General features: G+C 39.6%; 1 pseudogene; it reads left to right on the top strand.

Moving 5' to 3' along the window:
- The first annotated feature begins 3,609 nt into the window (after positions 1 to 3,609).
- LOC108955626 lies at positions 3,610 to 12,888 on the top strand (annotated as a pseudogene).
- The last annotated feature ends 607 nt before the right edge of the window (positions 12,889 to 13,495 follow it).

Raw genomic sequence — 13,495 nt, 5'->3', positions numbered from 1 at the left:
CAGAAAACGGCCAAAATGACTCCTTTCTCGCTAAAAGGTCGATTGTAACGACTCATGTTCGACATTTTTCCGCATTTTCACTAGGAACAAAAGGCAAACCAATGAAATTACAAAATCAGTATTTTATTATTCACACGCAATTCATCTTAGTACACATAACACCACAACCCGAAGATAACCATTCAAAAAAAGTAAATCATGACAAGAAACCTGGATAATTATGAAATTACAGTCTCTTCTTGTTCAAAATGAAATTATGGTTAGAGATTACATGTATTGACGTATCAAGTTTACAATCCAATTGTTATTATTTTTTCTTAAGTTCCATTTATTTCGCGAAAAATGAATAATTTGAAAAAAATATTTTCTGAAAAGGATCACTCATATTATTTGAAAGTTGACTAATTAATGTACACTATAACACAACTTTAAGAGTAAAGTTTATAGATATATAAAAACAGTGAAACAAAGTTTATTGATTCGTCTCTCTAAACAAAAATTCTTGGCACAGAATTAGATAACGTTCTTGTCCGATAAAGTACGCTTCTTTTGTTTTTTCTTTTCTTTTTCCGAGGGGCCCGAAAGTTTTGTCAAATTCATTATCATAAACAAAGAGAGCAATATTCGGGCTAGTCAAGCAATTCATAATTTACTTTTCATGATGCCAAACCAAATCAAGCCTCAAGGCGAAATCCTTTAAACAAAATGCATTTTGAATAATCGATTTGCACATATTAACAGCATAAGAAAGATTTGATCCTACGCTCCGTTTGTTCTATGGAGAATCAATAATTTTGAAAATATTTTATTAAAATTAATCATTTGTATTATCTGAAATAATTATTAAAAAAAAAGTTTTGATTATTGACTACAGTTAATGTCTATGAATTTTTTACTTTCATTTATTTTAATAAGCGATATAAGTAATTATCTTTTTGGCGAAACAAACGGAATTTGATTAGATTGATTGATTCATCATGGTTGTCTTGTGACCTCAACTGAGCTGGACTTGGAGAAAAATGATCTTGTTCACATTCACAAAAAGGACAGATTCTTGATGACCCACGCTCCCATGTTTCACGTTAGAAAGTCTTGATTTTCCTTGGTGCGACACACTGAATCATATCTTCCGACAAAGTGGTGTAGAAAAGAAGTGGCTTTAGAAAAAGTGAGAGTGCATGACACGGCGGTCGTCATTGACCATACAACAGCTTGGTTCATTTCACGTTTGAGAGTACAAATGTTACTTTAATACAGCTTGGTTCCAGAAATTGGTTCTACTTTAACCATTGGTTACGGCAAATGTGCTTCGGTGATCAAATAATAAAATAAAATAAAAAACAAAAGAATATATAGAACACCCAATTTAAGTGATTTGATTAGTGTGATTGATTCCATGAGAAGGATACCACGTGATTCTACTATTGATCGAGCAATAAAATGCACATTGAAACCATCTTTAAATCAACCAAACGCTCTTGGTATTTCCAGTCCCCAATTGCATTGTTTGGTCCTCGCGATTCCTCATTAAACTTAATCACCCAATCTCGCAAAGGAATTCACGCAAAAATTGTCCAAAAAGTTCTCAATATACTGTGCTTTTGTCAATTCAAATATAAATCTTTCAATTTTCTTAATTGAGTCTAAACCTTTTTATATTTTGCTAATTGAGTATATTCGGTTAATTTTGGTTGGAAATTGCTAATTTTGGCTGGAAATTACTGATGTAGACAGTTGGCGTTAATGTAAACAACTCATATTGTAATATTTCATCGAATTTTTATTTTGGTTTTGAATTTTTTATTTTCCTTTTTTTCCATGCTTTTTTTGTTCGTGGCCCTAAGGGAAGGCTTTGAACCCCACTAGCCGTAGGCGACGGTGAGGCAGCCCTCGCCAAATCTGGGCGAAAGCCTCCTTGCCCTTGCTAGTGGGGCCGGGGGCCTCGTCTAGGGCCTTTGTGGCCATAGCAGCCGCAGGTGAGGCCTCCATGGCTAGCAAGGGTTGCCAGTGAGACCCAAAAAAAGCACATAAAAAAGGAATATTAAAAATTATTCATATTAGCATCGATCCTGCCACATAGGATGATCGACATCCATAACAACGATTTCTTATCAAAATTGGTTAGATGGACTTAATTGACAAATTTAAAAAGTTTAGAACTGAATTGACAAAAATACAATAAATTTTAAACTTTTTGGACAATTTTTCTGGAATTCACAAATCTTGCCAGAAAATTTATTGGCTTAAAAACTTCCAAAAATCTTCACTATGTAAGTCACTAGTGTGTAACACAATTTATTGTTACAGCACAAGCTTTTCTACTCGCCGACGAGCAAAAATTAACTCCGATTTGGATAATATTTTGATAATATTTTGATGCAAGTAGAGAACTCCTTTAAAACGACTCAAACTAGGAAATCAACTCCAATTTGAAAAATATTTCAGTAATTTTCTCCTTTGGGTGTCAAACCACAACTCCTATTGAGTTGTAATCTCTACTTAGATTGGATTTTATGGGTTCGATTTGTGATAGAAATGGTGTCGGTCAAGTCTCGTGTATGGGACTGCGGTCTACACTATATTCCCTTTTTTCTTGCTTTTCAAAATTGATTGTATTGATCTCCATCCGCAACCGTGCATTTCCAAAGGGGAGAATTGTCCAAAAAGTCCTAAGCCTATTGCAGTTTTGCCAATTCAGTCATAAATTTTTTAATTTTGCCAATTAAGTCCTAAACCTTTTCCCTTCTTGTTAATTAAGTCCATTCGGCCAAAATTGGTCGAAAAATGCTGACGTGGATAATTTTTAATAATATTTTAATTTTAATTTTTTTTTTTTTTTTTTGAATTTTTTTATTTTCTATTTTTTTCATTTTTTTTATTTTTATTTTTGGCCTTTTTCGGTGGCCGGCCACCGGCCATAGACGATGGCCGGCCACCGGCCACAGCCGGCCGGGGCCTCGCCCGCCACGGGCAAGGCTCGGCCGGCGACAGCGACGCGGGCAAGGCCGCCCCGCCCCGGCGAGGGCCGGCCTCGCTAGATCCGGCGAGGGGAGCCCTCGTTAGGGCTCGACCTCACCGGGCGAGCCGGCCTTGCCGGACCAGATCGGCAAGGCCGGCCCTCGCCCCGGCCGGGCGGGCGACGGCTGGCCACCGCCTCGCAAGATCAAGCCATGGGCGAGGCTCACCCTCGCCGGATCGGCCGGTGAGCCTCGACCTCACCGGATCCGGTGAGGTCTAGCCTCGCCCATGGCACGATCTCGGTGAGGCGGCCATGGGCGAGGCTCGCCCTGCCGGCCCTCGCCCATGGCCGTGAGGCTCGACCTCGCCGGATCCGGCGAGGTTGGCCTCGCCCTCGGGCGATCGCGATAAACACGGCCGGTCGCCGGACCTCGCGACCGGCTGGAGGAAAAAAAATAAAATATTAAAATATTAAAAGTATTTAAAAAATAAAAAAATAAAAAAAATATTATTAAAAATTGTCACACGCGCCGATCATGACACGTCAGCTGGCCGGCGTCCAATTAGCAAAATCCGGCTAAAATTGGCTAGAAAGGACTGAATTGGCACAACTTAAAAATATTTAGGACTGAATCGGCACCAAAAAAAGGTTTAGGACTTTTTTGGCACTTTTCCTGTAATCCAAGAGTCATTCACTGTGACATCAAGGCTGCTAATATTATTTTGGAATCCAATTTTGAGGCAAAGGTATGATGCGCAACCGTTTAGTCATTACATGATAATATCAATCATCTAGGCTGGTTATGAAATTCACTATCACATTATTCGGTTAGCTCCTCAAGCTAGTGATTTACTTCATATCTCAAAAAGCAATTTGCATCCCTCCAACGTCCTCTGTATTAACCGAAGCTTAAAGATCTTTAGGCTGCAAAAGTGGGTTTCTTGATGATATCATATGGAGAACTAAATAATAGGCTTTTCGTCTTGCAACTATTTTTGAAGTTGAGATGAATTTTTAATACATAATCTAATATATTAGTGTGAAGCTATTTGGATGTGAATTGTAAAAGCCAACATATTGACAGGTTGCGGATTTTGGACTTACAAAGTTTGCTTCTGATGCAGATACTCATGTATCTACTCGAGTAATGGGAACTTTTGGGTAAGGCTGTTTTGCATATAGTTCATCAAAATTGGTACTAATGATTTGAAAAAAAGAAAAAGAAACAAGTGATTTGAACACAATAATAATTAGAATAAGTAAATAAATCGGATATTGACTTTACATGATTCAGATCGGTTGGTGGGACCTACTCTATGGGGAGAGCATGATAGAATTCCACTATAAAATAAGCGATATAAAAGTAATTACAAGTATACTTGAGTCACTCAAGCACCCTCGAAAAAACATCTCAATCTCACAAATGAATCACAAATCTTACCTTAAGATCTATTGACTTCACAACACTCGCAATTTCTTTAGGATGTAATTCACAAGTACGCCATGCAATTGATTATTATGGGGCGTGCTAAGCCAAAATCTATCTTATATATATTTGAATCCAACCTAGAAAACCTCTTTTAACCGACTCAAACTAGGAAACCTACTCAAGCTAGGAAATCACTTAGACCAGGAAACCTACATAAATTAGAAGACTACTTCGAACAAATTTTATGTATATACTCAAACTTGTGACTTATTCTCAACAATATCCATCTTTGCTTGAGACTCGAGCTAAATTAGAACCACTTTGATGGAAATTGACCGTCGTTACTCTCCCACAACCAATCATGGGCTCATCGGTCACAGGCATCATCTAAGCCTGAGCCACGCTTGAGCTTCATTCAATGACCTCATCAAGACGCTAGCTCTATCTACAACTTTAATTACTTCACAAGAACATTTTGACATATCCTCAACCATAAATAAAACAAAACCACAATTGTATTTGTATATATGCTAGTAGATCGAACATACAACTTGTCAAACTCAGCAACTACAACAACTATAGCCTTTACAAGCTTCACCTCATCCGCGCAAGTACTTGCTAGCTCAGAAGTTTCTGGTTGCAAATCTACCTTGAGTTAAACATCATCCAAATTCATATAAATACTGCCACAATTTCTCATACCTAGTGGTATTAGATATCGCCAAATATAATTTCTTTGTCAACAATAAGTGAATCTAATTTTGGGCAACACATACTGATAGCCACACTCACCTTATAAATAGCCTAGGAATATGTACTTTCTTGTCATGTTATCAATCTTACTATCACTCACTTGAACATAAAAATATTCTAAAAACAAAATAATCAATAATGTTACTTGACCACAGCTTTTTGGAAGCCTAGTATGAAATAGTAGTCGATGGAATCTATTTACCAAATAGTTTGCCGAATTAAGTGCATTCGCTAGGAATTTCTATTCGTTAACTATACGACCTGTTGTTGTTCATTCACACTAATACAATATCTCACTGTGCCTTCTTTCATGCATAATTCGTTGAACTATTATGAGTAAAACTCCATGCCACTACAATCCGTATATAATTAATCGCCCTTACTAGTCTCCGTTTCACTTAGAGCTCTTAACCTTTGACTTTGACAATAATATCCAACTTTTATCTTGGCACAAACATTTAGATCTTCCTCGATTAGTCATCCACAATTGTCAATATAAATTGGTACTCTTTCTAAAAGGAAACTGCAATGGCTGGCACATATTTGAATTAATTAATTTGCAATCTCTATGGTTTCTCTATAGTCATATATAGTCATACTGAACTGTGCTTTTTGCCAATTGCCTAAGCCATAACACCTACATACATTCAGTCTCCTCAGCTACATAACCACATATCAAATTTCTTTTACTCATAACCTTTAAGCTTCTCTCTATAGTGTTCTTTCAACGCATATGGCACTATTCGTAATCTTGAACAAATGCATCCAACGCGTTGCTATCTCCTCTTGATTTCGTATAGGCCATAGTGCTTTATTCCTTTTATTATTACCAAAGCACCTTGAACAACTTTCAAAAACTACATTTTCCAAAGTACATCGACACTTAGCTAAATTTAGGGCACGCAAAAGAATTGGTTTTTGCTTTAATTTTGGATGCGTCTCACTCAAATAATTTCTTATTCTAGCAATGCCAAGACTCACAACATTACACTTAGCATTTTTCCTTAATGTCTGCGCATCGCTAAGAAGTAAACCAATTCATGTTTCATGTAGCATGGAATGAGCAACTAGAATCCATAACATACCCATCAAATGATAAACCTCGGTGACAATCATGACATAATCTGCACTATTCGAGTTATTATAAGCTATTGCAACAATATCGTTAGTAGGCTCGATTCTAATTCCTTTAACATTCTCATTCTTTGTGTTGAGGCTAATGATACAACCTAGAGGGGGGATGAATAGGTTATTTTCAAATTTTGATGATCTTTTGCTGTAGTTAGCTAATTGTCAAGTAAAGATCACCTCGATTTGATGTTTAAGCAACTTGATTTGATGTTTAAGCAAGCATTCACTAACTGTATGCCAAAGTAGGGGATAAGTACACTAATGGTGCCAAAAGTTGTGTACGGCGCTCACTTTGGTGCCAAAAGTTTCCGTCGGATCACTTAAGTGCCAAAAAATTTGAAAAACGCTCACTTTGGTGCCAACTCCGACGAAATTGGCCGGAAATCCGACGTGGCCTTTTTTTATTAATTTTTGCCGCCGACGTGGCTCGTCGGAGAGCTGAGTCAGCATCCAAACACCAAAACGACGCCGTTTGGTGTCTCCCCAATTCAAAACCCTAATCTCCGGCCGTCGCCGTCCTTGACGGTCCTTGCGCTCGGCGGCCACGGCTTCGACCCCGACCTCGACCCCAACCGCGACGATGGCCACTCAACGGCAGCGGCTCCGACCTCGACCCCGACCCCGACCCCGACCCCGACGATGGCCACTCGGCGGCCGTAGCTCCGACCTCGACCTCGACCCCGACCACGACGATGGCCACTCGATGGCCGCGGCTCAAACCCCAACCCCGACCCCGACCCCGACCCCGACGATGGCCACTCGACGGCTGTAGGTTCGACCCCGACCTCGATGATGGCCACTCGGCGGCCGCAACTTCAACCCCGACGACGGCCACGGCTTCGACCTCGCCGAAACCCTAATTTCTTCCCCATGTGAGCTAAATGGCGTCGTTTCCATGAAGCCATCCACGTAGGACGGCAAAACGACGTCGTTTTCTTAAGGAGGACCGAAAACGACGTCATTTAAAGGCTTATCAATTTTTTTTTTATTTTAAAAATCATTTTGGCCGGAATCTTTCGCCGGAGGCCGGAATCTTTCGCCGGTGGCACCAAAGTGAGCGTTTTTCCTCCGATTTGGCACTTAAGTGATCCGACAGAAACTTTTGGCACCAAAGTGAGCGCCGTACACAACTTTTGGCACCATTAGTGTACTTATCCCGCCAAAGTATATAAGAAGATGAAAAACAGTGGGACATAGAAAGTTATAGTGGTTCAGCTTTATCCTCAAGCTTACATCCACTCTTCAGACAAACAATATCAATACGGGTTGGAAAGTTACAATCGGTTAGCATTGATCTTTCATGTGATAGATCATGCTATCTAGACTCATTTGTTCTTTTACACTTATATACTTAATCCGTAGCACAACTGTTAAAAATAATAGACAAACAAAACAGTAAAACAGAAAGCTTTCAGCTAAGACCAACAGTACGTAAGCTACTTGATTTTTTATGTGTCACACCCTCTTTTGGTTCCTGAAGTCCTTTTCTTTTATACTCTTCCTCAATTTCTCCACTGATATTGGTTAAGAAATGTAGGTGACTGTTGGAGAGTTTTCCGTTGAGCTGCTGTCTAGGAAGATACTACCCATACAACTTCTTTCCTGGGAATTATGTAGACTAACCAAAAATAGCAACTGCTGCTGTCTTCTCATTATGGTCTTTGATTGACTTGTTAGACACTTTAGCTACTCAGCTACATGCTTTATTTTGATTTTACCGTTGTGCAAATCTAGATCTTTTAATGGCTCTTTAATTGATCCAACAAACATCAATTGACGTACTTTGTTGTCACATTACCATCAACTTCGACATAAACATCATCAATATTTGATCTTTTTGATTGACCAGTGTTGTTTCTAATTACAAGACATTTGCAAACTTCTTTCCAATAGATGACACCATGGATGCTGCATAGTCCTTTAATTCAAATATCTGCAAACGACATAATAACTAATATACTAAGGATAGTTTGGGCATCGTCACAATCACTTGAAGATGTTTTATCCAACACTTTGGCTTAAGGCAATCTTTTTTAAGATGCCCTCTCTTGCCACGATTTTAACAGCCAATACAACAATTCTAAACTGACTTCGTCTATTCAAGTTCATGTTATTCATGCTAACATGAATATTAGTTCTTCCTATACCTTGACTTACTATACCAGTATAAAGAGAGGTTCAATTGATTCTCTTTTATGGATGTCTTGATTTATAATCAAATTGCAAATCTCATCAAACATTAAGTTTCTTGACCCAGATGAATTACTAATGGCAATAACAATAGTACTTTAACTATCGAGCAATGAGGATAATAGAATTAAAGCACGTACCCCATCATTAAAGTCAATTTCAACCAGATTCAATTGACTAGCAACCTCATGCTTGACAATTGATGCACATTTGCCTATTTTTAAGTGCAATGGATATCGCATCAAGTGGACATTGTTGATCGCAAAGGGCTTCCATAAATGTTTGATAGGGCATTAATCAATTTTTCCATGGTTTTCTCTTTCACCATATTAAATGCAATATTATGTGCCCGTGTTAGCCCAATAATAGCTAACGTTTGTCTTTCTAGCAAATGGCAATTAGTTTGCTTCACCTCCCCATAAAGGAAGATGAGTAGATTCCTTTGATACAAGTAATCCTCAATTGCATTTTTCTAAAAAAACCAAAATTATTCGCATCAAATCTATTGATTTTTACTTTTCCTTCTTCGGTTGTCATCTATTTACTTCAACTCATTCATATCTAGCTTTGATACTAATTGTTACAAAAAACAAGTGATCAAACACAATAATAAATGCAATAATGGAATAAACAGAAACCAGATTTACCTATTTTGGTCGATGGGACTAATTTTAAGGGAAGAATAGAACAACATTTGACCATAGTTGAAGCAAAATAATAGAGATTACAACCACGCTCAAGTCACTCAAATACTCTCAATGTAACCTATCCCTCAATTACATCCAATAGCTTGTATAGTGTTAGCCGACATAATTTCTCACAAAAGAGTCTCTCAATCTCACAAAAGAATATACAAATTAGACGAAAAAGATTTATTGGTTTCACAGTACTAGCAATTTATTTAGGATGTAATTCGTGAGCATTCTGTATAATTGATTGTTGTGGCCAAAAGCTCTTCTATTTAGTCTAGTGTGCTAAAACCAAAACTCACCTCTTTTGTGCACGCACACACGCGCGCCTGCATGCACGCACGCGCGCACATCAAAAGTAGCAAATCCCCTTCAACTAACTAAAATTAGAAAACTCACTCAGACTAGGAAATTTACTCAAACTAAGAAATCTACTTGGATTATGTTTCCTTTACGGGTTAAAATCAAGATATATTCTCAACACCAATGATGGTTGAGTTTATTTATTTCCTCTCTGAGCAGATATTTGGTTGTATAATCTTTTGCTGATTTAAATCTACCTAGTACAGCTACCTGGCTCCATAGTATGCCTCAAGTGGGTATCTCACTGAGAAATAAGATGTCTTTTCTTTTGGTGTAGTGCTTCTAGAGTTGATAACTGGGCGTCGTCCAATGAGCATAATTCGAACCTTTGATGAGGATAGCCTGGTTGATTGGGTTAGTACTCTATTTACAACATATTTACTTGCAGCATGTCATTGTTAGTGATCTTATCTAATAGCTTAAGGAAACAATTTCAAGACTTTGAGCATCCATACCCTCCTCCACTTCATGTTATTTATCCTTTCCCTGTTTTCACCATGAATGCCGTCATATAAATTGAATCTCTAATGAAATTTTAGGCAAGGCCATTGCTCACCGAAGCATTAGAAGGTGACAAATTTGATGCCATTGTTGATCCAAAATTGAACAAGGACTACGATACCAAGGAATTGACTCGGATGATCGATTGTGCTGCTGCTTATGTTCGTCATTCTGCACGACACCGCCCACCAATGACACAGGTACATCATCCAGTTGAGAAACCTTCCCCCACTCCCCCGCGGACGCCGCAGGCGTTATAGACATATTATATGCTCTATTTAGTGATTTTGTTCCACCTACAAATCACAAGTTGCGGGTTGTCACTTCATTTTGAGCAAGAACAAGAAAAAGAAAACACTTTAGTGATTTTATTCTACCTACAAAAGAAAAGTTGTAGGGGTGTCACTTCATTTGACCAAGAAAAAGAAAAGGAAAACACTATTTTCAGTGTCTTAATTTGCTACAACTCACTTTCTGGCATAATTGATCGATGCAAATTGTTCTACAAATGAGGATAATATATGAGTTCCTTGTAATTAGGTAGTTCGAGCATTGGAAGGAAACCTTTCTTTGAGCGATTTAAAAGAAGGAATTATGCCGGGACATAGCAGAGTATATAATCGTTGTGAGAGCTCAGAGTATGGCACAAACAAAGACCAGGAGGATTCAACGATATTGAGGATGATGGCCCTAGAAAGTCAAGAACAAGCCACAAGCGAGTTCAGTTGCCCGTATAGCAAGTATGACCTTCAACCATACAACTCAAGTAGTGGGGGTCAACAGACCACTCAAAAGATGGACATGGGGAAAATGGCAGAGGATGGTCGTCATGCAAGTGAAGGCACTTAATATTATTGCCAGCCAACGATCCTGCTTCCACGGTTCCACGTTGTGTGTGCAAGATCCATGCTCTAATGAGAAACATAACATGGAAATAAGAGTTCATGCTGTGCTCTGGCCTGTGGCTGCATGTTTTGACCTTTTACTTTTAGATCGAAATGGATTAGATCTGGGAAAGACAAAAAAGCACGTCAGGTTTCAGTATGTTTGTGTTGCTGAAATTAACAATTGTTGTCACTACTAAAGGAACACGTAAGATCGGTACGAAGAAACTATAAGTAGGTAAGATCTCTTCCTCATGATCTCATAGGAAGGGTGGGCTGCTGCAATTTTTCGCTGGAAGGTTCGGAAGCAATGGTCATTCGGATTCAATGCATTATGCTCAAAAGAGTTTCTCTCATAATCTTTCTAGGTTCAGTCAGGGTGTATGATTGTAATCATCCTGTACTCTTTCCATTACTTTGTTGAAGGACGAACCTGTAAATTTGTGTAATTCAACATACTGATTGTGACATCCTGAAATTCGATCCCGTTTCGATAAAGTGAAATGGGCATTTCGTCGACGTGCCTATAGCCCTTTTTCTCTGAGCTGATTACTCACGAGTTAACTAACCTATTGGGTGAAGCCGTTAAGGGATGTATCAGCTGTAAAATCCCTAAAAGCTACCTAATTGGTTGGATTGAGCTAAAATCACGTCTGATCGATTTTTAACCACGAAATTAAACTCGATTTCGGGAATCGAATTTTAAGCGCGTCATAATTCTTATTTTTAGGATCCTGTCTCATCGCTCGTCAATTTATTGACGTGTGACATCCTGATTTTCCAATCCTATTTTCAATTAATTGAGACGGTCATTTCGTTGGCACGCATATAGTTCCTTTCCTTGAGTCGGCCACTTATGTGGAAACTAGTTTATCGAGTGAAGTCGTTAAGAAATTCTAATGCATCAGACTCGAGAATTTGGCCAGGAAGCGACCTTTCGACCGAGTTAATCTGCAAGGGTCATTGCGGCACAATTAAAAATCGATTAGAGATCGGAGATAGGTCGACTCGACAGAGGCATGTGATCAAGTGTGGGTGATTCCACCGGATCGCACAATTCTGGTCGATCGGCACTGGACCGACTTTTCTATCGATTTGGTATCCTGTGTTCGTATTTGAAACCTTGAGATTTCCCCGACAACCGAAAGTCGCCAATGTTTCAAAGATGTACATTGTGGCTTGAGATGATCAACCACAGGTCAAATGCATGAAAATTTCTAAAGGCTACCCGGTAGGTTGGGCCGCACTAATATCGTGCCAAAGTGAAATTAACCGTGGAATTGAGATCGAACTCAGAAATTGGAAGTCTGGGTGTGTCACAAATCATTTTAGGAGCATTGATTAATCTTCGGAAGATTTTTCATGCAAGCCAAGTTTTTCAACAAAATAATCAGAGAATGGCTAATTTGGCTCAAGAAATTATTAGGCTCGTCTTTGGTCGCGCTTTTGGGACTTAAGTTAGTTCTACGGACAAGTGAAGATGTGAATTGAAGCGTGGTGATATTGGATTAATTTTATGGGCTTCAATTTAATTCAATTGGAAGAGAATCGAGTGAAATTGAAGAAGTTGTTGTTGAGTGGGCGGCGGAAATTGCAAGTGAACCCATTGGAAGAGGTTGTGGGAGATAGTGGAGTGTGATGTAAATCCCAGGTCATGGTGGGCGCCATTTTGTTGAATAAAATAAAGAGAAAAAGAAAAGAAAAAGGGCCCCCTCCTCCTTCTCTCTCCTCCCTCTCTTCTTCCTCTCTCTCCCGTGCGATTCCTCCATCTCCATCTTCTTCATCTCCTTCTTCTTTGAAAACCCAGCAACCAGCAAGTTGGAGAAGCCGCACGCCTCCGCCGTTCACCGCCGTCGCCCGCCCCCTCCGCCGCTCGTCGCCGGCCGCCCCTCCGCTCGCTCGCCGTCGCAGCCCTGCGAGCTGCTCCGCCCAGCCGTCCTCGTCGTCCCTGCTTCAGCCGAGTTCCAGCAGCTTCCTCAAGCAGTTTAGGCCACCACCGGAGCTCCCTCCGCCGCCGTGAGGCCTCGCCTGGCCGCCGCCTCACCCGTCCAAGCCCCGCCGGTCCTCCTCCGCCGTCCCTCCGCCCGAACCGGCGCCGGATCTGCTCCCTCTCAGCCCCGATCAGCAACCCAGAAAATGGGTATGGCAGCCCATGTTTGGCCCGTTTTGGCCGCCTTCCCGAGCCCGGATGCTCGGCCCGCTTTGAGGAAAGTTGTTCTCCTCAGCGTCCCCGTCGTTTTGGTCCGCTCTGGTCCGCTCGGCTCGCTAATCCGATGAGTTTAACTCACTAAATCTTTATTAGAGGGTTAATGATGCCCTAAGTGTGCTTAGTCTAAGTTAAGTAAGTTTAAGTGGTTAGATTAGTTTATTTGGTTGATGATTAGATTATGGTGTTTAATTAAGTTAAAGTGTGTTTAGTTTAAGGTTAAGTATGTTTATTTTTAATATAAAGCCTTGATGTGACATAATAGGGTTTTAATTTTGAATTATTTAATTGCTTCGAAATTCTGGAAATTTATAATATTATATTAATTCCGAAATTATTAAAATATTATTATTTAAAAAAACGAAAAAAATTTATTTTGACCCAGGTTGC

This window comes from Eucalyptus grandis, chromosome 10 (genome assembly GCF_016545825.1).
Source record: "Eucalyptus grandis isolate ANBG69807.140 chromosome 10, ASM1654582v1, whole genome shotgun sequence".
Lineage (NCBI taxonomy): Eukaryota > Viridiplantae > Streptophyta > Magnoliopsida > Myrtales > Myrtaceae > Eucalyptus > Eucalyptus grandis.
The sequence above is the reverse complement of the archived record's forward strand: the minus strand, read 5'-3'. Positions and strand labels throughout refer to the sequence as shown.